This window comes from Homarus americanus, unplaced genomic scaffold (genome assembly GCF_018991925.1).
Source record: "Homarus americanus isolate GMGI-L3 unplaced genomic scaffold, GMGI_Hamer_2.0 scaffold46197, whole genome shotgun sequence".
Classification (NCBI taxonomy): domain Eukaryota; kingdom Metazoa; phylum Arthropoda; class Malacostraca; order Decapoda; family Nephropidae; genus Homarus; species Homarus americanus.
The window spans coordinates 7,116,539-7,138,240 of record NW_024723050.1 but is presented as its reverse complement, the minus strand read 5'-3'; the positions used below and the strand labels follow the sequence as shown (position 1 = coordinate 7,138,240).

The window sequence follows — 21,702 nt, the reverse complement described above, 5'->3', positions numbered from 1 at the left end:
CCCCAGTCTGGCAGTATAATCAGAGTTTAAAACTTCATGAGACTCAACGGTGTAAGCATGTACTGACCCCACCTATCATCCTCCTCTAATGGTGCAGCTGAGGAATCAGTTAGAATTGTAAAGAAGCACTTTCCAAGCAGGTAATTCAAGAACTGTAGGAAAATCAATGAAACACAGACTAGCAAATTTCTTACTCAGATACAGAACCACGCCACATAGTGTGACAGGATGGACTCCTGCAGAGTTAATGGTGAAGAGACAGTTGAGAACAAGATTTAAGTTTAGTTAAGCCAAGTCTGTTTGAAGATGTAGAGAGAAACAAGCTCAACAAAAATGTATCATGATAAGAGTTCCAGTGAAAAGTGTTCAAGGTAAATGATAGAGTGAGAGTTAGGAATATGGCTAAAGGTTATGGTACTGTACATGCAAAGTGGATAACTGGTGTCATTGACAAGGTATGTGGATCTAGGACATATTTAGTGAAATGTGGTAACTCTTTGAGATATGTTCATGTGGATCACATCATTCAGGCACATGACGAGATGATAGCACCAGGACATGATGATAAACTTGACACAGTTTCAGATGATCATCATCATGATGATGTCAAAGATGATGTTTCAGCATCCACTCACTGTGTCAACTGACTGTAGTGATGATATGTCTGTCACTGATAATGCACAGAGTGCAAGTGAAACCCTGTAAAACTTGATGGAGGAATAGTCCTAGAAGATCAAACAGAGTTAGGAGACCTGTAATTAAATTAGACCTCTAATTATCTGAATTGTGAACAGGCCTTTCAAGCCGTTTTAGTTAGGAAGTTATATTTGTTGTGTTCTATTCCCTTCTTCCCTGCCATAGGTAATTCTGTAAGTTTTGTTATTTAGGTTGTAGCAGCCATGCTCTCTTTTGAAAGGGAGAAATAGTGTCATATATATGTATGTTTATATGCTGCCTTTATTGATTATATATACATTATATATTATGTTACTTCTTACCAAAGTCAGAAAGTGTTTGGGCTTTGTAAACACGAAATGTGTTAGGCACGTTGTAACCAGAACAGAGAATAAACGGCCAATTCCATGTTTGTAGCTATCTGACAAGCACTTTCAAAAGTTAAGTTAGTGGTGTTCATTAACTTATTCTGTATTTTTTCATAATTCAGGCCTATTACAAAGCGTGTCTCTTAGAGCTCGGTTCAAGAACTGTCCAAAGTTACAGTGAATGGATAACTTCTTCAAAGCTACTATATAATTACTTACTGATTCATCTTTACCTCTATCTCTGGTGCCAAATCTGTAACTTTCAGCGATCTCAAGTGGAGCAAGATCAAAATGTTGCTTCAGAATCTTGGTAATCTGAATCAGTGAGAGTCCTTGGGTTTGTCTGGAGTAAGCAGATTGACCAGAGTAGAATAAATATTAGCTCCTACCTCTGTCAAAAGATTGCTTTCTTTTCTCTTGAAGGGCTTTCTTCTTCTGAGCATCACCACCGTCGTCCATTAATTCATTTGCCAGAAAGAAAGCCCATTCTCTCACAATATGATGTGAAATCTTCCTTGTCTGCATCATACTCCCCCAGTCGTCCAATGTATCCACTGACGATGTATCCACTGACGCCAGCCATGGTTGCTCTCTTCATAAATTCTCCAGGTTCAGAGTAGCCTTCCTTCAGTGGTCACTATCCTCTCTTCAAGCACTTCACCAACACTTTGTGAATCTTATCCTCGTCGCCAGTGTAGTATCTTGCGTTATTTAATGGGAGAATGACAAGCACATGGTCGGTCTGGCTGGGCGTTTATTCTCTGTTCTTGTTTACAACGTGCCTAACACATTTCGTGTTTACACAAGCCTAAACACTTTCTGACTTTGGTAAGTAGCATAATATATAATATATTCAATAAAGGCAGCATATAAACATACATATATATAACTCCGACACCTCAGTATTAGACCTTCTTGCTACCTGCACGGGGTACGAACGACAAATAATAAATGCTCTAGGTAGACCAGCTTGGCTTGTCATTCTTCTATTATATAATGTAAGATATTACAGATGTCACCTAGGTTAGTGAGTTTTGAGGTGACTAAAGAGCCCGATACGGGACCGGCAGCGCCGTCCACATTCGTTGCACATGTGGAGGGCTCCATCTACTGTGGGAGGAGCGGTGGCAGCGTCTTTCCGACGTTACGCTTACGCTACGCTATGCTACGTTGGCACTTATCTGCCTCGGTTTGCAGTCGGGCTAACTCGAAAGTATTGACACCTTCTCGTGTGGTGCTCCTCCAAGCGTTACGATGTTGAGTAATCGACTCCCAGGTGAGGGGGTCGATTTGGCACCTTTACAGGGTTGTCTTAAGACTATCCTCATACCTTTTCAATTGACCGCCAGCGTTACGTTTACTATTCGTTAGGTGACTGTAAAGTAGCTGCTTTGGCAGTCTACTGTCGTCCATGCGGGTAACATGTGGCCAGTCCAACATGGCCAGTTCATAGATAATGGTAGCCTCGATGCTCCTACAGTTGGTGTCAGCAAGAATGCTGTCATTTGTTATCTTGTCTTCCCAGCGAACTTGGAGGATGGAACATAGACTACGTTGGTGAAAGTTTCCAAGTGCCTTGAGGTGCCTCCTGTATGTGACCCATGTCTCACTGCCATATAGCAGGGTGGGGACGACCACTGCCCGATATACGTGCAATTTTGTGGATAATTTCAGCTCCCTACAGCTGAAGACACGATTTCGAAGTTCGTCCAAGGCGTGAGATGAACATCTGATCCGATGCTGAATTTATTCATCGATGTCTGCGGTGGTGGACAGGTGGGAGCCGATGTTCCGAAAGTGGGCAACATTAGAGAGTGTAGTACCGTTAAGCTGGATGGATGGTTGAGGTGTGTCTGAACCAGGGACAGGTTGAAAGAGAATCTGAGTCTTACGTAAATTCACCTAAAGGCCGAAGTGTGCATAATAATAATAATAATAATAATAATAATAATAATAATAATAATAATAATAATAATAATAATAATAATAATAATAATAATAATAATAATAATAATAATTAACTGTTTATTGAAAAAATTCTGCAGCCCGAAGGCTAAAAATATACATTGGACATAAATGACTTATACATATATTGGTGGTTTAACAAAAGCTTTCATTAGAAAGGTAAAGGAACATACAGTGAACATACAGATTAATGTAGGTGTTGAACAGCAAACTCGTAGTGTAGTAACTCCCTCCCAGATGGTGTTAGGAGGAACTTACGTGGTGTAGTAGTTCCCTCAGATGGTGTTATGAGGGACCTGGCGTGGTGTAGTAATTCCTTCGCAGATGGTGTTATGAGGGGCCTCACGTGGTGTAGTAATTCCCTCACTGATGGTGTTATGAGGAACCTCACGTGGTGTAGTAATTACCTCACAGATGGTGTTATGAGGGACCTCACGTGGTGTAGTAATTAACTCACAGATGGTGTTATGAGGGCCTCACGTGGTGTAGTAACTCCCTCACAGATGGTGTTATGAGGGCATCACGTGGTGTAGTAATTCCATCACATATGGTGTTATGAGGGGCCTGACGTGGTGTAGTAATTCCCTCACAGATGGTGTTATGAGGGACCTCACGTGGTCTAGTAATTCCCTCGCAGATGGTGTTATGAGGGACTTGACGTGGTGTAGTAATTCCCTCACATTTGGTGTTATGAGGGACATGTGGTGTAGTAATTCCCTCACAGATGGTGTTATATGAGTGAGGTGTGGTCTTAGGCCTTCCTATCGTAGACGGATTATCACATCGCTGGTTGTTGTTGGGTCTCACGGGCCGTTATCACTGGGTACCAGGGACCTCACTGTGTGAATGTTAACTTGGGTACGACTGTTACTGTTGAGTTGTTCTCACTGACTTAAGCACTGTTCACCACTGTTCACCTCTGTTTAACACTGGTTCCGTTCCTTTCCTAAATGAAATTGTAACTTCTGGCGAGAACTTGTTGATATTCCGGTGGGGAGGAGGGTTCGGGGAGGGTTGGTATGGGCCAACTTGACAGTTGACCTGGCTGCTCCGAGAGGAGCGCCAGGTACGTCTTGACCCTTCGGTGGTCAAGGATGTATAGGTCTGCATAGGTGTTCAGGATCTCCTGTAGGTCGTGTTCTGTGTGAGCAACAAGGGTGAGGTTGTCTGCATAATGAAGTTCAGTAATGGAAGCTGCCGACACTTTTGTTCTTACCTCGAGTCGTCTTATGTTGAAAAGACCCCCCTTTACCCGGTACTCGATGTTCACCCTGCTGGCTAAATTGGCATTGCCAAGAGTAAGGAAGGCAGCCAAGAAGATGGAAAAGAGAGTTAGTGCCAGTACACCCTTGTTTAACCCCTGTTTGGATGGGGAAGAACTCTGACTGGGTGCCGTTGTGCAGGACACTGCCGTTCATACCATCGTGGAGTTGCCTCGCAATAGCGATGAATTTTGGTGGGCAGCCAAATCGGTTGAGGGTCCACCAGAAGGCTTCCCTGTTTACCGAGTCGAGGGCAGATTGATTACAGATTGCCCCGGAGGGGTTAGCTTTATTGGGCACCCCACATCCCAGTAAGGTGAAGCATACAGCGCTATGAAAGCCCAACTGGAAGCATGCGGAGTTCAAGGCTCAGTTTTCACACTGGCGCATTATGGCGTACATTCTTGAGGGGTCATGGTTTGTCAGTGTTATATAAAGTGACAGAATGATGAGCTTTGGGGAGGGGGGGGTAAATTCTTGGTACATTTCATCTGTTTATAGCAAAAGCGTGGCAGGTCCCCACAATGTCAAGTACCAGGCCAGTGGACTAGGGAGGGAGGGATACTTGGTCACGGAGGGAAGAGGGTGTTGGTAATGGCTGGGGGACCTGTAGGAGGGAGGTCATGGAAAGGTGAGGCTGTAGTGACGGAGGTGTGGAGAGTCGGTTGTGCTACAAAGTTTATAAACAGTGTGGCCAGGTTTCAGGCTGCCAATGTACTCCTATAGGTACCTGTACCCTAGGCGCAGTCTCATGTATATAATCTGTTGGAGATCGAGCTGATTGGATACTCTTTGTGGCGGTTGAGTCACCACAGCGTGTCATAGTGGCATAGTGTGACGCTGCCCTGTTGTTTCAGGTGCGTTCATTTTACGTCGAATGCTTCGTTGTGTGGTGTATGCGAGATTTGAGATGACCTGTGGGGAGAGGGCGAGGGTGGCTTCAATATCTTCTTCTTGTGTCGCTTCTTTGGCAAGTCGATCAACAGTGTCACAGGCATTTATTCTATATGTGACGATCCAAATAAACTTGACACGGATGTCACTGCTTGTTCAGATTGGCGACTGCGGTTAGGTGTGTTAAGTAAGCAGGAGGAGGGTAGGGTAATGTGATCTCGCCAGCGCAGAAGTGCTGTCACTCGATTAATTATCAGGAGGTTCCGGCGTTCAGTGCGAGCATAGGTCGTCCTCATGAATGCCCGCGAGGATGGCTGTGCTTTCAGTGTCAGTGGAGGAAGCCCAGTCGTCGACCCTGATTTCCTCTTGCGGCCTGGCGCTTAGGAATCCATACATTGCCCCAGCGCAGCCTAGCGTGGTGACAGACCCATCACAGTAGACGAGCATAGGAGGGAGGGAGGTCGTAAGAAAAGAAGCGACATCATCAATCTGCTCAAGGCAGTTAAGTTTGAGCATATACCGCAGTTGGGTGGATTTACGACCAAGGAAGGTGTGGACGACAACATCAACACACGGGGAGGTCCACGGCGGTAGAGGTGGATGAGTGTACTCGGGAGGGAGAGAGGTCGAGGGGGTGTAGAGGTGATAACGCAGGATGTCAGCAGCAGTGTGGACGGGCCAGTGTTGAGAGAGGGAGGGAGAGGTAATGGGGGCAGGCCGGCGCAGGAGGGAGTCAGGATGTGAGTTCAATGAGCGAGACAGAGAGGTCGGTTTCTCACTGCGAAGGAGTTTAACACCAAGGATGGCAGTGAGAGCAGTAATTCGATCGCAGACTGGAAGCAGGATCAGTTTACGCTGCATGACTTCTATTCTGGTGGTCATAGGGCAGCCGAGGATGAGTCTCATCGCTCTGTTTTGGATTTTCTCTATGCTTTGTTTCTCGCGTTGGGAGGCAACTACAAGGACAGGGGAGGCATAATCTATGACAGCTCTGACGATAGCAATGTACATGAGGCGTAGGACCCTGACAGAGGCTCCTTTGAGGCCGTGGGTAAGGGACTGGAGGGGCCACGTTCGTTGGCGGCACTGGGAGATGACGTGGGCGGCGACAGCAGAGGTGGTGGCGCTGGTAGTGGCTCGCACGGGTGGACCAAGGTACCTGTAGGTGCTTACTTGATCGATGTCTTGTCCTTGCAGAGTCAGCGGAGTCTGACGCCGGAAGTGTGAGATGAACTTGGTTTTAGTGTGTGAGATGACCAGCCCGAGTGTTTGACAGGTCCGGGCGAACGTGGAGAGTATAGGTTCTTCATGTTGCACTGTAGTAATTTGGAGGAGAATATCATCAGCATAGCTTATGATGTGACCGTCTAGGGCGCGCTCAGCAAAGTTGTCGTTGAGGCGGCAGATGGAGTTCATGAGTACATTAAAAAGTGTAGGGCTGAGTACACCTCCCTGAGGCGTGCCAAGATCAAAGTCCCTGCTCGTAGAGTAGTGGCCCTGAAACCAGGCACGGGCCTGTCGACGGGAGAGGTAGTCAGCAGTCCACGTGAGGAGTTTGCCCTTCTCATCCATGTGAGTGAGACCCTCAAGGATCACTTCACTATTTGCTTTATCAAAAGCACCCTTGAAGTCGACGAAGAGTGAGGTTTTGGCTGAGGTGTTCGCCATGTAGTGAGCGATGCAGTGAGCAGTACTCTTTCCGGGGTGGAAACCATAGAGGTCAGGGTGCAGGTGGGCTTCAATTTTCCAGTGGAGGCAGTGGCGTATCATGAGCTCCATCATCTTTGAGAAGCAGGAGATGAGGGAGATTGGACGATATTCATCTTGTCTTCCTGGTTTAGGGACTGGGATGGTGGTGGCAGTCTTCCATAAGAGAGGCAGCTGACCAGTATCATAAGAGAGGTTAAATAGACAGAGGAGGGGGTTACCAGGGGTGGCAATAAGGGCATTTAGCACTTCATATGTGACGCCGTCATCGCCAGGGGCGGTGGACCGGCCGCGCTTAACAGCATTTAGCAGTTCATACTGTGTGAAAGGCACGTCAGTGTCTGCAGATAGGTCTTGGTACTCGGAGATGCGCTGTCGGCGTTGTGGTTGCAGTGGGAGGGTGAGGTCTCGTACAGCGGGTGGTAGTGCATCAATGGAGGCGGCCTCCTGCCACGTCTGGGAGAGCGCCTCAGCTCGGGCAGCTAGTCTGGGGTGGAGCGCGGGTCTGGCGTTGATGCCCTGGACACGGTTAATGGTGCGCCATATATCACCTATAGAAGTAGACTGGACCCTTATGTTAAGTCTATCCGAGTCGAGGGGCTTACTTAGGTCGATGAAAGCCATGTACAGGTCACGACCCTGTTCTCTGCACTTTTCCTGTATCTGGCAGGCTATAATCTTACCAGCTATAAGGCTTTGTTATTTTTCATCTGTTTGATGGCAGTAGCTACTTCATCCAGGGATGGAGGATTGCTGAGGTGGGTGAGCTCTGGATGCTGAGGGACCTTCTGGGTAGTCATGACATCCACATTGGTGTTTCGGTTGAGCAATGAATGGTAGTGCTCTTTCCAGTGCTGAAGGAGGCCTTCATCGTCTTTGATAACCGTCAAATGAGGGAAGGGGAGCTGTGCCATGAGTGTCTGGCCCATAAAATGTTTTAGTGGAAATGAAAAATTGGCGCATCTTGTTCTGATCTGCAAGTTTTTGTGGTTCAAATGCTTTATTTTTAAGCCAGTCGTTCTTTAGATTGCGAAGTTCCCGCTGGGCTGCTGCCTTCTTCTTGCGGAAGGTATCAGCTTTGGTCCGAGACTGAGGGTTGTTCTGCCAGTCAGTAAAAGCAGCACGTTTATCATCGATGTGTACTTTGATTGCCTCGTCAATTTCATCAAACTAGTCCTGGTGTATTCTTTTGAAATGGCCGAGGGTCTCTCTGCAGGTCTTTGTCATAACATCATTAAGAGTATCCCATTCGGCACTGGGGTGAGCAGAGTGGCTCCTCGTAAGGGCTGCTCAGTTGCACAGACAGGGCCGGATTGCACTGCTGCCTAGATCTCAGTGCATAAACGACCATCTTATCTGTGCCATCTATGTGCAGAGTTGTGACTAGAGACTCCCGGCAGTCATCTTTGCCTGTGCCCGTCGCCACTCGTCTGTCGCCATTGGACTTTTGATGGTATAACGGATTTGGTGATGTTGAGTGGTTTGATGAGCAGGGTAATGGTTGCACGTGGGTTGATTTATGTGGTGAGGCAGGAGCACTGGCTGGAACCACACATCTTGGCTCTCCCTTTTCCTGATCCAGTGGTGCAAGTGTTGCAACGACTGGGGAGAGAGAGAGAGTTACAATGGACTGCCGATAGCCCAGTTTGTTGGGTTTCGCCTTAGTAGCCTGTCAATCAGGCATTGCCTTCTTCTGCCAGTGTAGTCGTTGGGTTTCCATGGTGGTCCCATCTTCCACCTACACCGCCATTGGGGTGTTGTTGAAGCTCTGTAAGCATGTCTGCCTGTTGCGGGGCTCCACCGCACATTTTTGTTCGGGGTTTACTCCCGAAGCCTTATACCTTCCAAGGTTAATCTGCAGGTTGGTACACTGTTAGAAAATTCAGTATTTTTTACATGTTTCTTCTGTATTTCCGACCAGGAAAACGTAGTAATTTGAATTACTTTTTTTGTTCTGTAAAATATTTGAGACACTCTCTTTCTCTGTTTCAATTTGTTTAATTATCAATATAAACTGACATTTTATCATACTATATACACTTCATGATGCAAAGATCATTTAAAATTGCATGTTAATGCTGTTATTTCTATATGTAATTACTGAATATGCTTCACGTTCGCCGTATGTCCGTGTTTGTTTACATTATTTTAAAGAGCGCCACATCATCATATGGGGTTGGTCGCTGGTGGAGTGGTACCGCTCTTGCCTCGAAAGCAAGATGTCACGGGTTCGATTCCCGGGCCGGCAGAAGTTGTTTGGGCACTCTTTCCAGTCCCCCCTGGTCCCTGTTCACCTAGCAGCAAAGTAGGTACCTGCTGTAAATCGAAAGTTGCGAATTCGTATTCAGGGACAAGTTGTTGGAGCTTCCAATAACTTCCAACAATCTGTTATTTCAACAGATATTTCATGTAAAAATATATACAGAATATCTGTAAATTATACAGAAAATGTGAATTTTCTGTAAAATTTACAAGATTTTTTTAACAGTGTAGGCAGCAGGACGTGTCCACAAGGCCAGTAGGCCTGTGCGCCATCCGTCTGGGGCCTGCTGCTACTCCGTCATCCCTTGTTAATCTAGCCTGGGCCCACGAGACACCCAGTTACCGTGTGTTGCCACAATGAGGCACAGCACGAGTCTTGATGGTGAGGGGCTGTGTACTGGCAGGGGAAGATTTATGCAAGTTGTTTCCCTGTTCGATACGAGGGCTAGCCAGCGGCGGCCACACTAGACGCATTTCACCACCCTATGTAGTGTGCGCACATACACACACACACACAGTACTCCTGATTTATGTACTGTACAGCCCTGTAAATGTATTCAACGCATATTATATCATTATGTCTCAATCAAATGTAAGTCTGTATATTTTCAGCCACCGACTGCAACTCTATTAATAAACCGTTTATTATTATTATTATTAAATGTTCACTACTCCAGTACACACCCACCTCAGCGGCTCGGTCTATTTGCTATTGCAAAATTTCCAACATAATATGATTGCGACGTCCGTGGCAGTGTAGCCAAGTTTTAACAAAACAAAGCAAAAAATAAATAAATATATAAATATATATTTTATAACACAGACTTTTACGAATCACTCGATCTATTTTTATGAAAATCACATACCCACGTTAGCACCTTGGCCACACCACACCACAAAACACTCTCTCAACAATATTCATATACAGTCAGGGTCAATAGTTCCTGTGATGCAGTTCAATCCCAAATGAGATACAACAGTATACCTGCAATTTCGCTGCTTCACACAATCTTTTGACCCATACTGTACTGTCAAAGAAAAAAGTTCGTATAACTTCCACCTATCATTATATTCAGAGTTGGGGGGACCGGTGGTAGAAGCGGTACCGTTCTTGCCTCGCAAGCGAGATGTCACGGGTTCGATTCCCGGGCCGGTGGAAGTTGTTTGAACTTACTTCCTAGCCCCCATTAGTCCCTGTTCACCTAGCAGTAAAGTAGGTACCTGTTGTAAGTCGAAAGTTGCGAATTCGTATTCAGGGAAAGTTGTTGGAGCTTCCAATAACTTGATGACATAAACCACTGACTCTTCAGGCTTCTACGCCCTTAACTCGTGAGACATAAAGGCAAGCATGAACTTAGCATGCTTCCTGCGCTTCACCTTACACAAGGATGTAGGGGGTGCCCCCCCCCCCCAAAAAAAACTATATTCAGAAACCCACGATGAAGATTTTTGGGTAAAGTTCCCTGTCAGTGAGACTGAAGCTTCGAGGGTCGAGTCTGAACCACCAAAATTAGTCTCTTTGTTTACCAACAGATGGCGCACAATCTTGTCTGTACAGTTTGTACCATTTACCGATATTGGAAGAGTCAGTCACATAGGAATGCGATCAAGTGTGATTGCAGAATAATACGTAAGAGAAAGGTTATATATTCCTAGAGGATATCTATAGAGGTCACTGGCGTATCCTGGGGTGGGGAGGTGACATCACTAGAAGTTATCCATAGTAGTCACTGGCGTATCGGGGGAGTGACATCACTGGAGGTTATCCACAATATTACTGACGTATCCCGGGGAGAGGGGGACATCCTAGACGTTATCTTGTATCAGCATCCTCGTATTATTTATAATTCACCCCAATATATTGTAATGTACACAACAATTGTCATGAACTGTGTATCTCACCACTTCCTTCTCAGGAAGCGCCCATGTCAGCGCAACACTCGAGCGAGCCAGTTCGTCACAAAAACTCAGGCCTGAGCTAGCAAATTACTCCAAGGGTCATACCTTCATTAGATCAGTGTATCTTAAACACTGACTACCGGTTGGACAACAGCTCGCCTCTCGAGGTGACATTTCCTAAGTGAGACAAGCTTAGGGGGAGGTACAACACTTCCGGGTAAGACAGATAAATGGAGGTAATATCTTCTAGGTGAACCAGAATTAATAACTACTGAACAGGGAAGTGCACCAAATAACTAAGAGTAGCCTCCAAGCGTTACTCGGACTCTTTTCTGGAGAGGATTCCCAGATCTATCAGTTCTGATGAAGTGTTATAAAAGTCACTATAACAATCTACAGTAGAGTCACTGGAGTATTCCGGTGGGTAATTGCCTGCACGCCACCATCTGTTGGTGAACAAAGAGACTAATTTTGTTGGTTCAGATTCGAACCTCAATCTTCATTGACATTGACGGGAAATTTTGCCCAAATTCTTCATCGCAGGTTTCGGAATATAGTGATAGATGGATGTAACACGATTTTTTTTCTGACTGTATACATTCAAATAAAAAATGTCGCGTTACACTTACCGTGCCCTTATGTTTTGAAACCCATGATGAATAATTTGGGTAAAATTTTCCGTCGGTAACAACGAAGCTTCGAGGTTCGAGTGTGAACCATCAAAATTAGTCTCTTTGTTTACCAACAGATAACAGGCATGCATATGTGTACAATGTCATTTCTCGAATTTGAAAAAGTCAGTCACTTAGCAATGAAATCAAGTGTGATAACAGAATAATACGTAAGAAAATGGGTTATGTATTCCTTAGTGTGTGATAAAAAATAATCTGTAAATTGTTTTTCATTCATCCTTTACTAGCGCTCTCCGACGTAACTTCCTTAGAGGTTATCAATAGTCACTGACGGATCCAGCTAAGGAAGGGAATAGCTAGCGGGTGGGTGCCTTCCTTACCAGCTCACAATATTGCAATTACTAATATATGTTTTCTCACTGTATACTGCATAACCACTTATTAATAGTCATTATATTCAGGTGATGTAATGACTTCATCTAGGCACTAATGTAGGGGAATAGTCATGATTAAGCATCATCGTCAAACGTATATGGTCTTTGAATGTTAAGACACGGTTTACGTTATGATAAAAAGAACCGATATTTCATATTTACTTAGTACAAGATCTTTGCCATTATACACGAGATAACGTGGAACAGATTTTGAGGAACTGATCAAATATTACTGCCAACTTTATATCACAATGTTTGTGTACTGTATACTCTCCTTTGCATACCGGTTGTAGTACAGCGTCTAAGGTCAAATATTTGTAACAAATGTGCACATTGTGACAAATGCACTAAAATTTGTAAAAACCTGTTTCAGAGCACTGGAAATCAAATAAGATAGACCCCATCTCTATCTATTTTGGTTTGGAAGATATTCAAGATGGCGTCCAATATGGCCGCCATAGCATGAACATAAGAACATAAGGAGTCTGCAATAGGCCGGTTGGCCTGTGCATGGCAGCTCCTGTCGAGAGTTACTACCACTCTCTATCATCCATGAATCTATCCAGCCTCCTTTTGAAACTTTCCAGCATTCCAGCACTTACTACAAAGTTGCTAAGCTTGTTCCACTCGTCCACCACCCTATTTGTGAACCAGTTCCTTCCTATCTCCCTCCTGAACCTAAACTTATCCAACTTAAATCCGTTGCTTCTATTTGTCATATAAAGATGATTTATAAACTAAAATGTAGGTTTTCAGGCATGTTGAATCCAATTAATTGAAGACCTAATCTCTATCTCTTCTGGTTTTAGAGATAATGAAGATGGCTACCCATTTTTTCCGCTTCTGGTTTCCATTAAATTTGAAAAGGCACCTACATCTAGGCTTCAAGGCAAACAGAATGTAATTTTTAACATCAACTTGTCTTTTCTGTGTTTTTCCGAAAATAAAAGCTATTTGAATCATATGAATCGAAAATTATCTTTATTCAGTCTCCAAAAACTTTTTTATAGAAAACGCCATATCACACTGAAATAGGTCAATTTCAATTGAACAAGAAAACACAAAATGGATCAATAATTAATTAAAACTGCATGGAATATAATCATCAGTATGTCCATTCAGCACACCATAAAATGTATTGAAAAAATAAATAGTTACAAAGAGCTACCAGTGTCCAGTAAATTGGAACAATTTACATTACGTCATGCAAACCATGACTGAGTTTTGGGAACGCCTAAAGAGATTATCATGAAGTGTACCCTACTTAAAACAATCCCTAGTAATATGAATTTTCTCCAGCAGTAAGTTTGCTTGCCACCTTTATCTGCTTCATTCATCACTTGTCCCTACAAATTATGTAAAAAACCAGCTCTCTCAAAGTTGCAAACGCTCTGCACTCTAGACTCTTCAGAGTCTAAAGCAGAGCTATTCAACCTTTTTTGATGTCGTCCACCCCTAGTGATGAAACTTAAAAAGCCATCCACCCCAAGTGGTAGCAATTTTTGCTAAAAGGAGAAAACCCAGCATTTTCACTTGTATTTCTTTACCATTTTGTATTGTAATATAATTTAATACCGGGTAATTTTCCATTCAGATCAAAATTACTTTTTATCACACTAATTAAAGGAAATTAATAAATTAAAAAATCAGAGGTATAATTATGAATGTTTTGGTGATTCACAATCAAATGCGCTTCCCTTTCCACATCGGTTTCGTTCAGCTTCATGATATATAAACACAAGCCGTGAGAAATAGAGTGTAACATACATTACCTACTCTCTCCACGATAGTCAACTGGGCACTGACTTTGAAATTTAAAACTGAATTCACCTCCCAGCACTCTTTTCTCATTGGCTGGAGTTTCAGCTATTACGGGTAAACGTCACGCCTCCACAGAAACAATGCAGGCGACACACAGTCACACGTGTTGCCATCCTTTCAAATCTCGTCCACCCCTCCATCCATTCCAAGACTGCCTTCCATCCCAAACAAAATCTCGTCCACCCGAGAATGGACCGTTCACCCAGGTTGAATAGTACTGGACTCTTAAGTTTAGATTCTAGAGAGTCTACCACAAAAAAAAAAAAAAAAAAAAAAATTTCACTCGCACCACTTACATCACATTCTCACTTCCAGGCCTTGGTCTCACACTTTTCAAATGTGGTGCATCTTGAACTGCCATCAACGGGGTGGTTACAGTAGATCACGGAAACCTCAAATCTAATATATATGTGTGTGTATCATTCAGTGCCCCAAGAACACATAATATTCTAAATAGTGTAATGCAAGAAATGTGCAGCAACTAAGTGCTCATGCCAAGTCATTAAACTGCAGTGCGCAGAAACTTGTACCTACAGTGATTGTGTTTGCCTGAATCCATACAACTCATGAACAGATAATGATGATTGTGACGTGGAAGAGGAGTGGGATGAAAAGGCGGAGGAAGAAGAATGAGTAATACCCAAAAATATACCTGACAGACGCAATATTGACTGAACCTATGATATCTCTTTCTTATTTCCGTGAACAATCACAGTGTATCATTTTATAACCTGACATGATTTTTTTTAGTGCAGATGGTGCTTATTATCACGTATCTTACTATATCATACAGTTAATATATCGGGATATGTTTGTGGTGGTATTTTCTTGTGTTAGTGTTAAGGAATAGATTTGTAGTTAAAGGTAATTGAAGGAGTAAAGAATGTATTATATCATAAAACAGAAATTTAAGCCATGTTGAGGCTATGTTAAATTTTGGTGAGAAAGTCCTTATTCTTTGGCTGATTAAATCACATAAATAGCAGAAAATCATAATGTTGCTACAGCTAGACAGTGTTATGCCATAACTTAGCAACTTAGGTTAAGTTAAAGTTCAATATAGTAATGAGGTCACAAATAGCACAACAAAATACAAATTGGCATCTCAGCACAACTTACTCCTTAATATTTATCACTTAAATTAATGTTATTTCAAAACTCGACAAACAATAGTAAAATGCAAAAGTTAAACCCAAAGAAGGTCGAAATTGTGCGTCATGGGTTCAATCACAGCCCTCTATTTCATCGCATCAGTTCAGGAATGAAGGTTTGGAATTATATACAAAACGAAAAATTTAAATAAAATTTAATAACAAAGGTTTACAATAATAATTGAGCATGTTAAATAATGGATGGATAAATGAATTCAAGAGAATAAATAATATGCATGATTGTTTGACTGGAAATATTTAGCATAGGACAAACCACCGTAGGTAATGACTCCTTGCCAAGTTAAATTGCAGCATCTCTGAATGGAGAGGTAGAAACTTGGTTAAATTCAATAGTAATAATACTCAGTATTTACCAATTACACTTTCTAAAGAAGATGATCTCCCACCAATTACATTTCAGAACGCTATCACTCTGCCAAATTCTAAAATAGATATGCTATACCTCACCCTTTCTTCCAATATGTCATGGAAGCCACACATCCTCAACATTGCTAAAGCTGCCTCCCAAAAGCTGGGAATGCTGTACAGATGCCGTAGCTACTTCACTCCTGAGCAGTTGCTTCAAGTATACAAGGGATTCATTCGTCCTAACTTGGAGTACTGCTCTCATATCCGGGGTGGCTCTTTGTAAAGGCTTGGGACTTAAGGATAGAAATCCCTTACCAGACTAATCAGGTTCTTAATTAAGGAAAGTCAAGGACCATGGTTTTCTGAGGAATAAACAACCGTTTGAGATTGACATCTCTTTACTATAAAAAATATAACAAAACTCTGACACCACTCAACAAACATCAAATAACAACGGGAGTCAAACAATTAAGTCAGTCAACAGTTAATGGAGTCAAACAATTAATGGAAGCAAACAATTAAAGGGAGCAAACAATTAAAGGGAGTCGGCAATTAATAGAATCAAACAATTAATGGGAGTCAACAACTGATAGAATCAAACAATGAACAGATATTTCCTACGGCAGTGGCCCTGGGGTAGGTTCTGGAACACGGTGATCCACACTCAGGGTAGGGAAGCGTCCATTCAACTCCACACTCGAGAGACGTCTTGAAATGGCAGAACACAGGGGCCCAGTAGGAATGAGATGAACTGACGGTCGTGGTATGTGGTAGTGGTAGATGACCAGAGAATTGACAGTCGATAAGTGAAGGTCTGGGGACACAACCCACGAGTCCAGGACCTATGATGAGATCACAGCCAGAATTTGATGAACAGCGGGGTAGGTAGTGACTGTATGGCGGCTGGGTTGAATCTGCTCTTGACACAGGTAGCAGCTGTCGTTCTCACCTCTGCCCAACCACCCCAAGTGTCGTCCGCGCCAGCAAACGAGAGAGTTAGCAGCGGTAACGAGCAGGAAGATCGTTTCCGCCCTTACACTCTTCTTCTATCCAAATGTTAGATAGGGTGGAATCAAAGGCATTTCGTCTTATTGACTCTCCTCCTTTAGTTAACAATCTTTCTTCCCTTTCTCTTCGCCGCAATGCTGTTCACTCTCTCTCTTTTACAGGTACTTTAACTGGCAATGTTCGGTGGATGTGGCATCGTAACACACATCTTGCCAGCGTTGCTTAGCGTTTCTCTGTGGATGTCGGTCACACTAGAATAACCCGTTATAGTGCATCCTTCTTTCCTCACACAACCAAACTGTGGAATGCTCTGCCTTCTTCTGTGTTTCCATACCCATACAATCTGTCTCACTTTAAAAAGCTGATTTTCCGGCGTTTTCGTGGTGTAGATTAAAATAACTTTTTCTTTTCTATTTTTTTTCTATTCTTATTTTTTCGCCCCCCAGGCCCCGTTGTGGGTTGTTCAACCTTTGCCCAGGTGGACTAATTCCCGTAAAAAAAAAAATAAATAAATAAATAATATGTACACAGTATATAAACCATAAAATACATTATAACACAATAATTGATTGCACTATACACACAATACATAATAATAAAGCAGCACTGAATATTTAATACTTAACTGAACCATATTAGAGAAGGTGTCCACCACTGACTGAACCAGACGTCTTGTTAGCACTAATGCCCAACCGTGACTACCTAAAACACACCTGTGCCCCGGTGAATTCCAAGCCGAAACAGCACTAATATAAAACGACTCCTACATTAAGCTGTAAAAATAGTTACGCATACATACATTTTAGGACATAATTTTAGGTATTAAATATCAGTTCTGCTCACAAATAATGATATCAAATATTTTACATACCATTTACCATGACACGTAGTCAACCCGACACCAACGCCATCACTACACAGAAGGGGAGGATAACGAACATTTTCCAAACTAGTGTAGGGAAATGCTAGTTAAATACACAAATCAAATATTACGCTAAACACAACGCAATGCATTACTGTGCATTACGCTATGCATTACAATTGGAAAGGAGCGTCAAAATATTCCCCTCAGCTGTAATTACCAAACACACATTAACACTCTGGGTTACTGGGCGTTTAGCCACTCACCAAGGGCTTGGGCTACCGTTTCAGTGTTTTAGTATGCGTTCAACGACCAGTAGAAAATGTTGATACTGTTGTCCATAAAACACGTACTAACTGAGGGAGGACTATTATTTGTTCACCTCCTCCATCAACCCAAGAGGCCTAACTCCCCATGTCCTTGACTGTGTGAAAAAAGAACACTGTGTGTGAAATGACACAGCACTTTATCACTAATGGCACTTTTTTGCACTCAGTAGCTATATCAGTTCCCATGTGTAGAACCAAACACAATGTGCTTGAATACCTCTCACGCAAATGTGAATAACAAAGTGTGTGGCCAGACATATTGCCTGACACTGCTGTACTCACTCAGTTGCGAACTAAACAAATAATTTATGTGAAATACTCTGTAACTTTCATTGTCCTAATATCCTGACCACAATCATCCACCCAACTCACCCAGCTACCTCAATCATCCAGCCAATTCCCTCAATCATCCATCCAACTCACCCAGTTCCCTCAATTATCTACCCAATTCACCTAACTCCCTCAATCATATACCCATCTCCCTCAATCATCCATCCAATTCATCTAGCTTCCTCAATCATCCATCCAATTCACCCAGCTTTCATCTAACTCCCCCAGCTCCTACAATCATCCACCCACCTCCCTCAGCCATCCATCTAACTCCCCCCCTCACCTCCCTTAATCACCCTTGCTAAACACCCAGGGACCCTCAAACTCCCACACACTACCCCTAATAGACACCACAGTTCCCTTAATCACTGCTCCTAAACCTCAAGGTTATCACGCACCCAGCGACACCCTGTGACACAGTAAAGATCAGAAATTTGTACTAATTCAGAAAAATAAACATTGCTGGAACTGACTAACACCGTGAAGCATAAGCACACGCTAGATAGGGATAATTGCAGGTTAAGCTTTAAAAAGCAACTGTATTTGTTGCCATACAGGAATAAATGTTTATATTTGTTATTACTTAGTGGGAATTAATTTATATGTTTATATGTGTTAAGTTAAGTAAGGATGTGTTAGGTTAAGTTAAGCTAGGTCAGGTTATGTCATGCGAAGCTAGGTTAAGTTAGGCTAGGTCAGGTTATGTCATGTTAGGTAAGAGTTTGAGTGATGCTATTTATTTCCGTGTCATTTGATGATCTATATGTTAGTTTGTAGCCACACCTAACAAAAGTTTCCCCAAAAGAGCACCATCTATTAACCTCATCCCCCGACCTCTTACTACTTTCCGAACTTCAACTGACCAAAGTAGCTTCACCAAAACCTTTTCAAGTCTCCAACTACAACCTTTATACCTCTTTCCATTCCAGGGGAGGTGTATGCACCTACTGCACCACACGTACACCTATAGCTCGACTCACGGATCTTGAATCTTCTCTTTATGATGTCATCTAGCTCAAAATATCTCTATAAATTATGACTATCTTTCTTTGTTTCCTATACTGTTCTCCCAACTCTACCAATTATTTGGAACTCTTTGACTATTTCACTTCTTGCCATGAGTCTTTGCTATTCACACACCCCAACACCGAGATTCTCTACCTAGGGGATTTCAATGTACATCACAGAGATTGGCTTGGCTTCGCAAGGGATGACCCAGGTGGAGCTGAGGCACTCTCTTTTTCCTTACTTAATGATCTGGAACAAATAATTAAACACCCTACACGTGTACTCAATTCTGCCCCCTTAGGGTCTTCTTATCACAATCTTATTTCTAATTTATCAAACTGGGCACGATCCACCCCCCACCCCCCTCTAAACGCAAACTATGGCACTATCGGAGGGCACACTAGCAATCTTTGCGAGAATTCCTCTCCGATTTTCCGTGGGATGAGTGTTGTTTTTCCACGCGGGCTACCTCGGTATGTGCTGACAGCATTTCTGGGGTTATACAGGGTGGTATGAGTGCAATTATCCCATCTTCTACCAAAACTTTCAGTTTACAACCATGGTTTGATCGCTCCTGTTCTCTTGTATGTAGGGAGAGAGAAAGGGCGTATCAAGTTATGAAACTATCTCCTTCTCCTATTACCCACTCCTCTTTCATTACTTCTAGGAATCGTTGTAAGGCCATTCTTCGTAGAGCCAAGTGGAATTTTATAAAAAGAAAGACCGCTTGTCCTGACTAACTTTTTTTCTGGTAAATTCTTCTGGTCCTTAACCAAAAACATCTGTAATAACTTCTGTACTCCCTCTTTTCCTCCTCTCTTCCGACCTGATAGCTCTATAGCCAACTTTTCCCCTGATAAAGCCAATCTCTTTGGCACCTTAATCTCCTCTAACTCCACCTTAGACGATTCCAACTCTATCCCTCCTACTCCTGCTCCTCCTACTGAGCCTATGCACTTTCCTATAATCTCTACTCGTAAGGTTGCTGGTGTGTTATCCAGGTTGGATGTGAGTAAGGCGCATGGACCAGACCCCTTCGTGTTCTGAGGGTGTGTGCTGAACTTCTGGCCCCTGTGCTTGCTCGCCTCTTTCGCCTTTGCCTCAAAACCCAAACTTTTCCTCCTTCTTGGAAGCATGCCTTGGTTCAGCCCATCCTGAAGAAGAGTGACCTCTATCTATCGCCCCATTGCCCTAACTTCATCCCTCTCTAAGATTTTCGAAACTATCTTAAACTCTCATTTCCTCCATCACCTTGAACGCCACTCTCTTTTGTAGTATGGCTTTCGCCAGGCGAGATCTACTGGTCATCTGCTCTCCTACTGCACCCATCTTTGGTCATCCTCTCTTAGGGATTATGGGGAAACTTTCGTCGTGGCTCTCGACATCTACAAAGCATTTAGCAGGGTATGGCACAAGTCTAAACTTCCCTCTTATGGTTTCTCTCCCCCACTTTGTTCCCCCTAATTCTCAAATTCTAGAGCTGATATCATTACATCTGTCAATGCGAATCTGTGCAGCATCTCCGATTGGGGAGATAGAAACTTCGTTACATTCAATAGAAATAAATCTCAGTATTTACCAATTACACTTTCTAAATTAGATGATCTCCCACCAATCACATTTCAGGACGTAATCATCCCGCCAAATTCTAAAATAGATATGCTAGGCCTCACCATTTCCTCAATATTGCTAAAGCTGCCTCCCGAAAGTAGAGATGCCGTAGCTATTTCACTCCTGAGCTATTTTGTTTCAAGTATATAATTCATTCGTCCTAACTTGGAGAAATGCTCTAATATCTGAGATGGCGTTTTTTTTGTCCAACTGTCAGATAGGGTGGAATCAAAGGCATTTCGTCTTATTAACTCTCCTCCTTTAGTTGATAATCTTCGCCGCAATGTTGCTTCACTCTCTCTCTTTTACAGGTACTTTAACGGACAATGTTCGGTGGATTTGGCATCCTGCGTACCACCGGCAAGGCCGAAGGCTCGTAACACTCGTCTTGCCCGCGGTGCCCACCGTTTCTCTGTGGATGTCGGTCACACTAGAATAACACCTTTATAGTTCTTCCTTCTTTCCTCACACAGCCAAACTGTGGAATGCTCTGCCTCCTGTGTTTCCAAACTCATACAATGTCTCACTTCAAAAAGCTGGTTTTCCGGCATCTTCGTGGTGTAGATTAATATAATCTGTTTCTTTTCTACATTTAATTTCTTTTTACTCTTACTTTTCGCCTCTTGGCCCCGTTGTGGGTCGATAACCTATGCCTGGATGGGCAATTATCGATGTAAAAGAAATCGACTCTCTCTCTCTCTCTCTCTCTCTCTATATATATATATATATATATATATATATATATATATATATATATATATATATATATATATATATATATATATATATATATATATATATATATATATATATATATATATATATATATATATATATATATATATATATGTAACCGGTCGGAATTCCTGGATATAATTTCTCACTTGACTTGGGGTTTATTGATTATTAGATGGAAATTGCAGTGGAAGGTCCCCTTTGAGAAAAAACCCGAACCAGCACAAGAACACTTAAATTTACTAACAAAATGAATTCTCCGTGACCCGTGGAAGGATAGTATCTGTGATTGGGATGAATGAGACACACCGTAAAATTTAGACACTTCTATTCCCTCCAACACTACAGACACAATCAAATAATGGTACACCAACATATGC

At 42.8% G+C, this 21,702-nt stretch overlaps 1 protein-coding gene across 1 annotated transcript in view; it reads right to left on the bottom strand.

Annotated features, from left to right (window-relative positions):
• The window catches only part of LOC121863319 (techylectin-5A-like), a gene marked incomplete in the record, with an annotated part of 100,005 nt that overhangs the window by 40,555 nt on the left and 37,748 nt on the right, over positions 1-21,702 (bottom strand).